The sequence below is a fragment of the Lolium perenne genome, chromosome 3 (genome assembly GCF_019359855.2).
Source record: "Lolium perenne isolate Kyuss_39 chromosome 3, Kyuss_2.0, whole genome shotgun sequence".
In the NCBI taxonomy this organism is placed as follows: Eukaryota; Viridiplantae; Streptophyta; class Magnoliopsida; order Poales; family Poaceae; genus Lolium; species Lolium perenne.
In genome coordinates, this window is record NC_067246.2 from 50,045,335 (window position 1) to 50,058,579 (window position 13,245).

The 13,245-nt window shown below is 45.4% G+C and overlaps 1 long non-coding RNA gene and 1 pseudogene across 1 annotated transcript; both read right to left on the minus strand.

The window, feature by feature from the left end:
• Positions 1-2,735: 2,735 nt before the first annotated feature.
• Positions 2,736-5,253, minus strand: LOC127338175 (uncharacterized). The gene is made up of 3 exons (XR_011754005.1): positions 5,143-5,253; positions 3,849-4,182; positions 2,736-3,282 (listed from the first exon to the last, which is right to left on the minus strand). It is a non-coding gene; the product is annotated as an uncharacterized lncRNA (long non-coding RNA).
• A 9-nt stretch (positions 5,254-5,262) lies between these two features.
• Positions 5,263-6,446, minus strand: LOC127339266 (TATA box-binding protein-associated factor RNA polymerase I subunit B-like; annotated as a pseudogene).
• Positions 6,447-13,245: the final 6,799 nt, after the last annotated feature.

Genomic DNA, 13,245 nt, shown 5'->3' on the forward strand with positions numbered 1-13,245 from the left:
GATCCTGATTGTGAACAAGAGAGCAGTTAGGCATGCTGCTTTTCCTCCTGTTAGCTACGGTCCTATGTTACAACGAGATCAGCAGAGGATGACCAACCTAAACTACATCTACAACTGCAACGATGTAGAGTCTATCCAGATGCTTTAGATGAGAAGATCCCATTTCTATGCACTTGTGAAAGTGTTCAGGTCTAGAGGACTGTTGGTTGATAGCATCAACACCTCTGTCGAAGAACAAGTCACAATGTTTCTTCATGTCGTGGGTCGTAACCAGAAGTTCAGAGTCATCAATAACATATTCAGGCGATCCACAGAGACTATCTCTCGGTACTTTCAACAGGTGTTGTACGCAATTGGGGAGCTCAGAGGTGAATGATCAAGCCAGCTTGAACGAACACACCACCCAAGATCAAGAACAACTACAGGTGGTTCCCGTAATTCATGGTGAGTACAAAATCATGTGTATTCTACTTATAAGATGTGTGGTATTATTACAAACATGACTGTGTGCTAATTGTTTGACATGATTGCATTGGGGCTATTGATGGTACTCATGTGACTGCAAAGGTACCGAGATCAATTTCTGCAGCATTCCACGGGAGTAAGCACTACACCAGCCAGAACGTGCTACAAGCTGTGGATTTCGATATGAGGTTCACATACGTGCTTGCTGGGTGGGAGGGTTCAGCTCATGATGCGAGCATCCTGACCAACAGCTTGACCAGGCCTGATGGGTTGCAAATCCCTGAGGGTAAGTTCTACCTTGGAGATGCTGGATATGCATGCCGACCTGCTATTCTACCTTCCTTCAGGAAAACAATGTACCACCTCAATGAGTTCACTCCCAGGAACCAGCCTTAGAATGCGAAAGAGTTGTTCAATCTATAGCCTTAGAGTCACCATTGAGAGGATCTTTGCTGCAATGAAGAACAGGTTCAAGGTCCTTGATCAGAAACCGTTTCACACTTTTGACACTCAAGTAAAGCTAGTCCTTGCTTGATGCATTCTTCACAACTAGATCCTAGGTTGGGGCGAGGATGACTTCTTCCAAGAGTAAGTCACTTTTGATGAAGTTGAGACCGGCCATGGCGTGGAGGCAGGCGACAATGAAGCCTGAAAAGAGAAGGGGCAATAGTGGGCAGACGCAATGTGAGAATCCAGAGACAACACCACCATTTGAGAAGGAGAAGAACAAGTGAAGAAGTGAAGTGAAGAAGTGAAGAAGAAGAACCCCTTTGATCCCCTGTTTCTCGAACCCCAATCTGATTCTCGTGTGTTGAACTACCCCGTGATGATAAACTGTCATTCGTAGTAGCTAGGGAGCATCATTATGAGCTACCATTCATACTAGCTACGGTTGATTTCGTGAACTACTAGCTTCGTAAGTCTGCAACTATCATGAACTGAGATTTCTGTGTGGAGGTGATAGTATGGTAAGGCTGCCAGTTATAAAGAAGAGGTGATCTTAGGGATGCCTGGATGGTACAAAATAAGCGCAATCTCATCAAAAAAATAAGCGTAATCTCATCTCCATCGATATTTGGGGTTGGCTGCAGGCAAACAAACAAAAAGGTCATTTTGGCTCAAACCATACAGCCCGACCTACCAAACAACAGGCTAATTCTAGCCCATGACTCGTTCCGAACACGCAGATGCCCTCACACCACTGTGCCAGTGAGCCACGAATCGGGCCCATGCTAACCAAACGCGCCCATGGTGTATGTCCAACCATTGAGTATTTTAAGTTAATGGTTCATATCTTTACTTTAAATTCGTTTTCTACTTCAAGAATCAATGTGCGTAAACCCTTTTAAGGTAGCTAAATACTATGAGACGAGTTTTTTGGTTGAATGACGGCATTTTTAAAAGTGTGAATGCCTTTTCTCTTCTTGAGATTATACGGCAATCATGGGTTGAGAAAGCGTCATACTGTCCAAATAGATGAACTTCGGTAGTAATTGCATCTCCAAGCTAGCGGTCCAACGCGAACAGACGCGTGTTTGCATCAAAATGGACGCGCGAAGGCTAAAACCCTAGCCCGATGGTATGACACGGAGTGACAGCCGTGTCTGCGTTAACCAATTTGCGGCCAAAATTTGGGTCCTAAATGCGTCGACACGGACATAGCCGGTCATCGTGTGTGTCCGCGCCTTTCTTCCTCAGGCCCGCCTGCCAGTACTAGCGGGCGGCGTCTATGACGGTTATCTGCGCCGTGTTAGTAGCAACAACGACAAGTAGGCGTTTATGGCGCGAACACTAGATAGGGTTTTATTTTTAAGTCTTTTTTTGGCACTATGTAAACTACTTCTCTATTAATAAAAAAATATTTTTGAAAAAAATTGTGTCAGGCCGCTAAGACAAACACAACCTAAAAAGACAAAGGCTTAAAATTGGCCATTTTGGTGTCCGCAAATCGATCCCAACAAACACTTTTGATGTCCGAAATACATCGAACCACTTGAGATGCCTAGGAGTAGCATGAGCAGCGTCAGCAAGCGCAAGCCTAGAGCCACCTTGAGCTCTCATGAAAGGGAGGGAGGGAGCTAAGATCAGACGGGAAGCCAACGAAACGCGCAGCAGCAGTGAGGACGAAGAGGTCGGAAACGGCAAGGAGAAGTGGCTGCCAGCGCTGGCGATGCGACGAGCGTGGAGATGAACAGATCAGGGCCGCGGCAGCTGCTGCCACAGCTATGCTAGGTTTAATGATATGTACATGCATGAAGATGAAAAAAAAGTTTCAAAAATAATTTACATATACATCTTTTAATTTACATGGGTGCTTGTACAGTATACATACATCACACTACAATTTTGTACACAAACATACGTTGTACACCGGTGTACCTGTACAGAGAACGGGCTCGATGCCCGTACCCCCACCTACTGTGGGGGCAAGGAAGCTTGTCTGAATCCCCGCTTTTAAACCACGAAGTCCCGTGCTAGCCTAGCGATGTGGTACAAAAAAAAATCCAGTTTAACGCGTACTGTTGTTTCATGGGCCGGTCAGTCCACGGACCACGGCCCAATCGGGAATACCCAAACACCTGCAAACCCTCTTACTCCCAGAAAATATTCTCACCCCCCTCAAAAAAAAAATTATCATCACATGAGCTCCAGTGGAGGAAGCTCTCCGGTGCCCATATGCATCCACATGGATTTCCAAATCCGGCCGATCGATCTGCAAGTTTGTTTCCCCGATCTTTAATGGCGGATGAACTGTAGCAACTTTCTCCATTGTCTCCTCGTTACTTTGCTAGTGCGAGAATGGGAAGAAAACGGTACCTGGAAAACTTAGCTCTAACGTTACACGGTTTGTGACTTCATGAAGCAGAGTGGAACTTAAAAACCACACAAGGCTCACAAGCAATAATGTTAATGGGACCGTCGATGAAGTACTACAAAATGATTTTACATTTATTTTCCATAGAATGGGCAGTAATTCACATTTTAAGGTGACCAATAAGAACGGTACAGCACCGACTGCTCAAAACGGTTTTCAGAGACAACATGACATGAATACCAAAACAAGATTCCAAAGCCACATGGAATCAAAAAAAATGTACTTGGCATCTAAAATAATTGTGTGGCTTCAAAAAACTTTGCCCTGGTCTGTAAATACTGAACAATTCAGCAGCACTAACAGCTGTGGGAAACTAGACACCATCATGATTTCACAGATTTAAGGACCGTAGCGCAGTAGATAGTACTGAAACTATATGGAGTAATAATCTCGTCACTGGCGATCAGTTCGAACCAAGCATCCAAGCTTCAGCCTTATTTGTTTCAAAAGTAAAACTAAGGCATGTCCGTTTCAGAAGTAAAACTAAGTCATGTCATAGTAGCATTACCTTAGCTAGCTGGATTCTGTAAGGCATCGAAGCTTCCGCCTATCCGTTCTTCTGCGAGCCCCCTCTCAAGTTTCAGCACCCTAGCATGCATAATCCTAACATTGACTTCTGCGAGCTTGGCAAAGCTGCCAGCTGTTGTCTTCCTTCTGTAGACGCTTCCTTGGTGGCATATAACAAAATCCATGGTTCTTCCATTTCTGACTTGATACTTTGTATCCCTGATGATGATGATGCAGGCAAGCACCTTGCACCAAACATAAGGTCCGTCCCGGCCTCGTTTGTTCGCTCCGTTTGTGGTTCGTGTTTCCTCCGTGTGCACCTTTGGATTTTTGTCCTACATTGCAGCAGGTTTAGCCATGAAATTAACAACAATCACCCCTAAAAAGATGTGTAGATAGCCCGAGGTGCTACATCCGTGCAAATTTTAATTTTACATATGCTGCAAATCAAATAGAATTTTCTTATGAATAGCAACTTTATTGTTCATTTGGTTTCTGAACTCATTAACAATCTTTTTTTCATGCTGATTTTGTTCCTGAAATAACATCCATATATACAAGGTTGTTAAGGTTTCTACTCATAGTTCAGAAAGGCTACATCAAAGGAGATTTTAATTTCATAATAAATATGTGATGACAATAAAATAGAGTTCTTTTTATGAATGGAAACTTTCTTGTTCTTCACCTTTAAATTAAAGAATTTGGCAGTTCGTCGAAATAAAATAAAAAATTCTTTGAACCAATTGTGTTTGGTTTCTAAGAGCATTTATGACTTTTTCTAAGAAGCAACAATAGTTTATATGAAAAGGATATCTAGAACTATACCTAGGTCATATACTCCCTCCGTCCCATAATATAAGATGTTATTGGTTGTAATAACGTCTTATATTACAGAATGGATGGAGTACACTGGTTGCACATCCCAATATTGAGCTGTGACTCACCAGCACTGATAGTCCTTAGTTACTGTATACAACCTTATTACTAACTAAATGTCCTAAAATTTTAAAATAAGGTTATAACAATTTTTCGTACATATCATACCTCGGTAAATGAAAATTACCATTACAAGATAGGACTAGTGGCTCTAAACAAAGGAATGTATAACCTATTAAGACACAACATACGATATGGCTACCATAGTAGATAGTATATGGTATTCTCTCTTATGACAGTAATAAGTAAGTTTATGAACCACTAAATGGACAGCCTAAGGATGAGATCTGACATGTGTACATTAAAAGAAAAACAATGATGAAGATGGAATGCAATGGTCACTGTAATCTGGAAGTTACCATGTGCGACGTCAATTTTTATCATAGGCATATGCAAGAGCGCATATCAATTCTCTTATGCCAAACTCCTCAGTCCTCACTCGTGCTGTCAGATTTACATGCATTGCTTCCTGTCTCAGAAATCTCCTAAAGAAAGGAAAAAGTAACTTCAGTCCATCATTTTATGACAAATAATACATGACTTAAGAGAGTTACCCTATCTGGAATACTCACCCTCCCATATCCCTTGACCAATGATGTTATACTGAACTCTTAGAGCCAATATTAGTAAGAGCCATTACACACACCCGTGTAGGGACCCTAGCTGGATTACTAGACAGCCACAGTTCTGCAGGCATCGCCCACTGATAGATGTGGCAAGCATGAGGCAGGATTCTTTCAATGAGCAGAGACAACTCATTCAAGTAGCGTTGAGCAATAGCATACTCCAGTTGCCATGGACCCAGCTGGACTGAATAGAAGTTAACCGTGCTATGGAGCCAGCTGCAGCTTCCAGTTGCCATGCTGCAATGACTCGGACTGGCCTGAATAGTTGTCTTGCACTCTGTTTTAGAGGGATCCCGAGAAGTTTGTCCACTTGGGTAAACGCTGCCACAAATGGAAGCTTACCGTCCGTCCATTGCCCACCTGTAAATGTCGGTCGGTAGGATTGCTTCCCGCGAAACATGACAGGCCAGGAAACAGATGGACAATGTCGAGTACGCTGGCAACATCATCCCCAATGAGCGCAGAAAGATGAACTCAACCCTTCGCCTGTCTTTTCGAATCAGGGCTTCATCCGCCCATTCGCATTTCACATGTCAAGGTTTCTCTTGGTCTTTCAATGGCGATAACAGACCAAGAGAAGCACCTCAGCTCCACTGGATGAACGCTTCAGTCCCAGCGAAGCATCGTCTTTGGCGAGCACCTCCCGCGCCCACATTCCGTCGAACACCTTGGAGGCAGACACGCAACACACCCAGACTCCCAGAGAGTTCCAGCCACGCCGCAGACGAGCGCGCCCACACCGTGCCTCTCCAGTCTCCACCATCACTTGTATCCGCTGCTGTATCACGTGCAGTCCCTGCACGTAGCGCCGCCGGACCCGAGTCCCCAGCTCCTCTGGCTCGCCGCCCCATGCGTCGGCGGTGCCGGGCACGGAAGGTCGATGGAATCTGGTCGCAGCTTATCTGAATCGATGTGGGCCCAGTTTGTGTCCATTTTTTTTTTTTTTTTTTTTTTGAGGGTGAGGTTGTAACCAAATTGAACCTTGGGTTGCAGATGGGCCTCGCAGAACGGGAGAAGGTGGCGGATGGGTAGAGCATAGGGGTCAACCTGGCCCAACAGATACATGACTCGCCAAAATCCCATTGGCAAAGAAAAAGGCCACATGTTTTGTAAGGAAGAAGGTGCAGCCAAGGAAGCATGGAGCTAATTTTCATATGAAAAGAAAACTGTAAGTACATGAAAAACATGAGTGATTAATTAAATACGATAATATAAGTACTCGACAGATCGTAATACTAGCATCAAATGCAAGATGCATGCCTCTTAACAACAAAAACCTCCTCGCAAAAAAAACAACAAAAACCTAACTAAAAGCCGTGACCATGCATCACGTAGCGTCACCCATGTGCGTGAAAACTTAGCTAGTGCATTACTTTAATATGGTCTTAGAGAAGAGGTCTTAAGTTCAAGTCAAGGCAAAATAGTCCACGACCTGCAGCAGCAACAGCGGCAGCACCTGAAGGGCCAAGTGGAGCAAGAGACACAGCAGCACAAGCAAGAGTCGACAGAGCGCGGCAAAGCAGAAGGGATCATCGGCAATCTCCGGAATTGACCGATGAAGATATGTGTGGCTTGCCGTGCTTTACGAGGAGAGTCCGGAAAACTCGAGTCCCCTCAGGATTCAAGTTACCCGATAATTTCAAAAAGTTCGACGGCCTTCAAGATCCAGAGGATTGGCTAGTCGACTATCTGGAGACGGTGAAGCTCACAGGAGGAACTAGGGCAACAGCCATGCAAAGCATCCAGGTGCATTTGAGTGGAGCCGCACGATCTTGGATAAAGAAACTCGCTCCAGGATCCATCGACAGCTGGGAAAGTTTCGAGGATGTGTTCGTCAAGAACTTTAGATCCACGTGCAAAAAACCCGCGTCGTTAGAGGAGTTGAGAGCGTGTCGACAAAAGCTAGATGAGCCAATGAGGAAGTACATCCAGAGGTGGAATATCATCAAAAATTCGGCAGAAAATATATCTGACGAGAGAGCAATAGATGCGTTTGTCGCAGGAGTCAGGCGTGGAGATTTTGTCGAGGACTTGGGAAGGACCAATCCAAAGACAGTATCCGCGTTAATGGAGATAGCAAATAAATGGGCAGATGGAGAAGACGCTGTCCACAACAAACGACACAGGTCGCCAGAGGAGGACCGCGGTCGAAACTATCAACCGAGGCGAAGATTTCCTCGGACGTACCAGAACTACGTCTCTCCAGGACAAATTTCGGCAGGTTTTCGGACAAATACAGGAGGGAGCAACAGAGATGATTACCAGAGAAGCAGTGAACAGCGAGGAGATAACAGGGATGATTCACGCAACAGGCAAAATAGCGGGCCTAGGTTCCCAAGACCTTTCGTGTCCCCTGAAGAGATGATGAACGGACCGTGCCAGATGCATTTTTTCCTCGACAGCAACGGAAAAAGACAGTCAGGGCACTTGCAGAAGGATTGTCGAAATTTTCAAGCAATGTTGCGGTATGCAGAGAACGCTAATGCGCGGGCAGCACAGAGAAATCCTCGAGAACCCAGAAGCGAGATTCACTTGCCGCCTTCTCCCGCGATTACAGACGACAATCGGCATCAGCTCAGAATAGCGGCAGCACCTGCACCACCACCTTATGTTGATCCTAATTCCAATGGAGCGATGTCGATGATTCGAGAAGGGAAGGCCGTCCAATAGAGCTCGAGAAAGTAATCTCACGACGGTGTTTATGGCAGAGAAAATGCCTCCACCAACGATTGAGTACCTTAATTGGTCAGGACAAGATATCGGCTTCACAATAGCAGATCATCCGCAGCAAGTTCCTCGACCAGGGCGATCAGCACTTATTCGCACGGCGATTATCGCGGGATTTGATGTCTCTCGAGTGTTCATAGACGGCGGCAGCAGCTTAAACCTTATGTATGCAGATACATTGAGGAAGATGAACATATCCTTAGCAAACTTGAAACCAACAGACACAAGGTTCCACGGCATCACACCGAAGAAACCAAGTTATCCATTGGGAAAGATCAATCTCGACGTTCAGTTTGGGACCCGAGAAAATTATAGAATCGAGAGGCTCGAGTTTGAAGTCGTGGATTTTCCGTCGCAATATCACGCTCTGTTGGGACGACCAGCATATGCTAGATTTATGGCAGTGCCACACTATACATACTTGTTGTGGAGGTTGCCTGGACCAAAGGGACCAATCACGATTAAAGGAAGCTTTGCCTTAGCCGATAAATGCGACAAGGATTTCCACCGGTTGTCGAAACTTTCGGGATGCAAGCTGAGTACTTGGCGTCAAAAAGCATGACTGATTACGACGTACTGCCAGACGTTGGAAGGCCAAACAAAGAATCAACTTTCAGTACCGAGAAAAATTCAAAAGAGGTGCAGATTCATCCGACAGATCCAAAAAAGACGACATCTATCGCAAACGACATGGATATCGCATAGGAAAGCGCGCTCGTCGAGTTCCTCCGTGAGCACTGGAAAATCTTCGCATGGTGTCCAGCCGACATGCCAGGAGTACCCAGGGAACTTGCCGAGCACCACCTAAACTTGGATCCACTAGCGAGACCAATCAAACAACCTTTGCGGCGTTTTTCGGAACCAAACCGCAAAGCCATGCTGTCAGAAATCAATCGACTCCAAGAAGCTGGTTTTATCAAAGAGATATTCACAGAAGCCACATGGGTAGCAAATCTGTCTTTGGTGCCGAAGAAACACACGACAGTCCTTCGCATGTGCGTCGACTTTACGTGTCTCAATAAACATTGTCCAAAGGATCACTTTCCCCTCCCGAGGATCGATCAAATTATCGACTCCACGGCTGGATGTGAACGTCTTTCCTTCCTGGATGCATATTCTGGTTATAACCAGATCAGATTGAAAGAAGAAGATGAAGTAAAGACCGCGTTTATTACACCTTACGGCGTGTTTTGCTACAGAACAATGCCCTTTGGTCTAAAAAATGCGGGAGCAACATATCAAAGGATGATGCAGAAGTGTTTGGCGACACAGATTGGGAAGAACGTGCAAGTATACATTGATGATGTCGTCATAACATCAAAAAGGGGGCAACGCTGATCGAGGATCTCAAGGAAACCTTCGACAACCTTGATAAGTTCTGCCTCAAACTGAACCCGACGAAGTGTTCCTTTGGCGTCCCAGCAGGAGAACTTTTGGGGTTTCTAGTCTCAGCAAGAGGGATTGAAGCAAATCCCGACAAAATACGAAGCTATCGTAACAATGAGGAAGCCAACGAAGTTGAAGGAGATACAACAGCTAACGGGGCGAGTCGCGACTCGAGCAGATTCGTCGCTACAATTTGGGAGAAAAAGCACTTGCCGTTCTACGCTTTGATAAAACAAGGAGATAAATTCCGGTGGAACGAAGAAGCCGACGAGCTTTCGAGGATTTGAAGCGCACAATTTCGACACCGCCAATTCTGGTGGCACCAAAAGAAAGGGAACCTCTCCTGCTATATATCGCAGCCACGCCCCAAGTGGTGAGCACGGTGTTAGTTGTCGAAAGGGAAGAAGAAGGAAAACTCCACGGCGTGCGAGAGGCCGATATACTTCGTCGGCGAAGTTTTATCGCCATCAAAACAAAGGTATCCGCAGTACCAAAAGATAGCATATGGAGTATTCACGACGGCACGAAAATTGCGCCACTATTTTTCGGCACATCCGATCATAGTGGTCAATGAAGCTCCCTTGTCAAATATCTTGAACAACCCGAAGCTACGGGTCGTGTCTCCCTTTGGGGAATAGAACTTTCCCCTCGGGACATCACGTATGAAAAAGAAAAGCAATAAAATCGCAAATACTTGCCGGACTTCATCGCATAGTGGATGGAGTTGCAAAATACAGGACCTCCAGGACTTATCGAGAACCTGGACCATGAACTTTGATGGGTCCAAGAGACTAGAAGGGGCTGGCGCAGAGTAGTACTCATATCACCCGAAGGCGACAAGTTGAAGTACATCCTTCGGATGACGTTCCCTAACGCATCTAACAATGAAGCGAGAATATGAGGCTCTCATACACGGGATGAAGATGGCGAAAGCTGCGGTGCAACTCGACTAAAAATCTTTGGCGACTCACAGTGGTGGCACGGCAAGTTATGAACCAATGTGACGCAGTCAATGATAGCATGATGGCATACAAGGAGGTATACACCTAACTCGAGAAGTTGTTCGATGGTTGCGAAGTAAACCATATTAGCAGATTGAGCAACGACGAAGCCGATGTTCTTGCAAACATCGGGTCGCAATGCCTTGCGATCCCGCCGGTGTATGCAGGAAGAAATAACAGAGAGATCCACTAAGTCGACAAAATCAAAAAAGAAGGAGAAGAAACACTCGGGGGCTACCAAGGAAAAGCAAGAGGACGAAGAAGAAGATCAGGACCTGGTCATGGTAATACAGATACCGTGGATGCAGCCGTACATATCATACATCTGAGGAAAGAAATACCCGACGATCCGGTTGAGGCAAGGCGAGTAATTCGACGCTCCAAAGCTTTACGGTGGTCAAGGGAGAACTGTATAAGCGAAGTATTTCGGGCGTCTTGCAAAGATGCGTCACACCGAAGAAGGAAGAATAATTACGAAGGATGTACACGAAGGAATATGTGGCCACCACGCAAGTAGTCGAGCTATCGCAGCCAAGGTTTTTCGGGCAGGATTCTACCGGTTGACAAAGAATAGAGGACGCTAAGGACATAGTAAGAACTTGCGACGCATGTCAAAGATTTGCCGCAAAACCTCACTCTCCAAGAAGAAGAGCTAGCACCAATACCATTGTCATGGCCCTTTGCTCAATGGGGACTTGATATGGTGGGTAAGTTACACAAATCCTGGCCAGGAGGAAAGGAGTACATGCTAGTAGTGTCGATAAGTTTACAAAGTGGATAGAAGCGAAGCCGATAAATTCACCGAGATGGAGCATCCATGATAAAATTCGTAAAAGGCCTAGTCTTCAGATTTGGAGTGCCCCATAGCATCGTCACGGACAACGGCGGTAATTTCACATCCCATGAATTCAAAGATTATTGCGAAGAGGTGGGTATCAAGCTGAACTTTGCGTCGCCGCACATCCTCAAACCAATGGGCAAGTCGAGAAAGCCAATGGTATCATCTCGCAATGGCATCAAGAAGCGCTTGTTAGGACCACTGGAAAAAGCTCGACATACCTGGCCGGAAGAACTACCAAGCGTGTTGTGGAGCATCCGAACAACACCAAACACAACAACGCAGAAACTCCGTTTTTCTCGGTTCATGGAGCGAAGCGGTACTACCAATCGAGATAGAGCACAACTCTCCACGTGTCGCTGAATATGATGAAGAAACATCGAGAAGAGCGCTAGAGGACGACGTCGACGCACTTGATGAAGCTCGAGATGAAGTATTATCTCGGGTAACCAAATATCAACAGGACTTGAAAAATTACCACAGTCGACGTTTGCGGCCAAGGTCTTTTCAGGTGGGCGACCTAGTTCTTCGGCTCACGCAAAAAAGTCATGAAAAACTCGAGTCACCGTGGCTTGGCCCTTACATCGTCACGGAAGTAATCGGAGGAGGAGCATACAGGATAAAAGACAAGAAGACAGGGGTGGAGGAGCCAAACCCCTGGAACGTGGCGCAACTTAGGCGGTTCTACGCCTAGAGTCGAAATATAGTCCTTGTAAAGCTTCAATGTACTGAAACGCCCGCGAGTTTTCAGACGCACTCTTTTCCTTTTTCGGGGCACCGAGTGGGGCCGGAGAAGGTTTTTAATGAGGCGGGCTCGCGGTGCTGCAATATAATAAAGATAGTGACAATATAACTTTTCTTCTTTATCGACATGACCAAAGTCTTTGCTCCGACGAATTTCAATATAGTTCATCGACAAAAGAAAAACCTTGCCTTGGTATTCAAATACCTCGTGAGTCAATAAAAATACAAAATAGTACTCAATAAAAAGCTCGGGGGCTCATATTCGCCTTAAATATATAAATGCCTTGGTTCAAAACCTCGCAAATATACAAATATAGTAAAGAGTCACCGAAACACTCGGGGGCTAGACAAACAGAGAAATATAATGATTGCTTTACAATATAGTCATGGATTACAAAGAAGAAATATCTACAAGAAGAAAATAACTAGTCTTGATTCAGTATGTCATCAAGAGTAACTCTGTTTTCCTCAGGAGCAGCACCAAGAAAATCGGCATAATGGCCATCCGCAAAAAAGTCGGCATCCATCCGAAGCAGGTCCTCAATCATTTCTTCGGCTATGGGCGTAACCTTCGTGTTAATCCTGTCAACACCAACTCTCCGACGTTTTACCTTTTGGTGAACCTTCTCGACAACCTGGGTCAGGTCAAGCTTCGAGTGGCAGATCTGGAGCATGATAAGAGCAAATGCGCGCCAGCTACTAGTTGAGCTTTGACAAAATCATGAATCTGCGAGCATCCTTGAACCTTTCCATCAATTCGGGAAGAGTTTTTGGTTGGACGTTCCGAGGAAACATGGAGTTGTAAACCATGGACAAGGTCTTGGTACGAAGTCAAGGAAATCGCGAGTTTGAGAGGCGCGATCTTGAAATACGACAATTTGGCGGGTCCTCTGGGGGTAGCCCAAAACAAAGAACCATGGTCCAGGGAAAGATTAACAAGGAGGCTTGTCCTGGCATTTACCCTCTCTTCCTCGGCAGCAGCATCAGTAAAGGCACCTATCAAAACAAAGAAGTGGAAACCTTTAAGAGACAATAGCATGAAGATGAAAGATATCAGAGGATGAAACAGGCATACCCGACATATCTGCACTGGCTTCATTCATTAATTCGAGCATGAAATTTTCTCGAGTAGTCGCCTTT